The 1,100-nt window shown below is 49.4% G+C and overlaps 1 non-coding gene across 1 annotated transcript; it reads right to left on the bottom strand.

The window, feature by feature from the left end:
* Positions 1-460: 460 nt before the first annotated feature.
* LOC147438010 (U6 spliceosomal RNA) lies at positions 461-563 on the bottom strand. The gene has a single exon (XR_015184990.1). It is a non-coding gene; the product is annotated as a U6 spliceosomal RNA (small nuclear RNA).
* Positions 564-1,100: the final 537 nt, after the last annotated feature.

Here is a 1,100-nt window from a genome sequence, read left to right as displayed (position 1 = left end):
GATTTCATTAGCCGCTACCCACCAATGTGAAACAGCAACTCACTCACCCGCTCTTCTGAGTATCTGGAAAAAGCAGCATCAATATGCATGCCTTCCACCATGGACCATGGTGGCTCTTGGTGGGTGGGATGTCGAGTATTGGGGTCCTGAGAGAAGTCCCAATGCCCCTCCCTCCATCAAGCAGGACTCTTTGTATGCACCGAAAACCTGCCCTTCCCTTCTTGCGGCCTGTCCTCTGTGGTTTCTTGTCTGTATGTAGCACAGATCCAAAGCTCTTGGGTGTTGAAAGAAACCCCTTGAGGCACAGGGCGAAGGGTCATGTCTGTAATTACAAACTGGCTGCGGGAGAAGGCGACTGGTGCTTTGAAGACCCACACGAGCCATGCGTGAAAGATGGAAAGGACAAAACAGGATCATCACACCTGAGCGGCCTTCCAGAGGCAGAGGCAGGAAACGGAAAAAAAATTTGGACCATTTCTCGATTTGTGCGTGTCATCCTTGCGCAGGGGCCATGCTAATCTTCTCTGTATCGTTCCAATTTTATCAGATGTCCCCGAAGGGACGAAAGCAACAACGTGCCTTCTTTGAGATACAAAGCCTGTAAACCTACATTTGCCTGCCCATGTGGGGCTGTTCTTTCTCCACGTGGCGGACGCACACTTTCCATCAAAGCCGTGAGCAACGCGCCTGGGCTTGCCCTTTAAGCTCACCGGAGACGGAGAGCTTCCTAGGAAAAGCTATGACAGCCCCATCAAAGTTCTAACATGCTACTTATTGGACTTCATCAAGCAACCATCCCCTTGGGACTCAAATGAGCTCTCTCTCCGACTAAGATGCCCCCGTGTGGGTCGACCCTTAGAGGCGAAGTGGTTTCTCTCCTGAATCACCAAGGCTATGTGCCGAGTAGTTGTATGTATAGCCAAGGTGAAGCACGGCATGTGAGAGGACTTGAAGGCAAAACAAAACATGTGACTCCCTCAATGATTTTCGTGTACATACCAGTGACCAGAAAGCAAATAGAGAAGCAAACATGCTCATTTAAACCCAGCCTAAGGAAAAAAAATTTAACACTGGATTGGTAATGGGACACTCTTATTTCC

Source organism: Adiantum capillus-veneris, chromosome 17 (assembly GCF_014529385.1).
Source record: "Adiantum capillus-veneris isolate H3 chromosome 17, ASM1452938v2, whole genome shotgun sequence".
Lineage (NCBI taxonomy): Eukaryota > Viridiplantae > Streptophyta > Polypodiopsida > Polypodiales > Pteridaceae > Adiantum > Adiantum capillus-veneris.
This window is presented reverse-complemented; position numbering and strand designations above follow the sequence as displayed.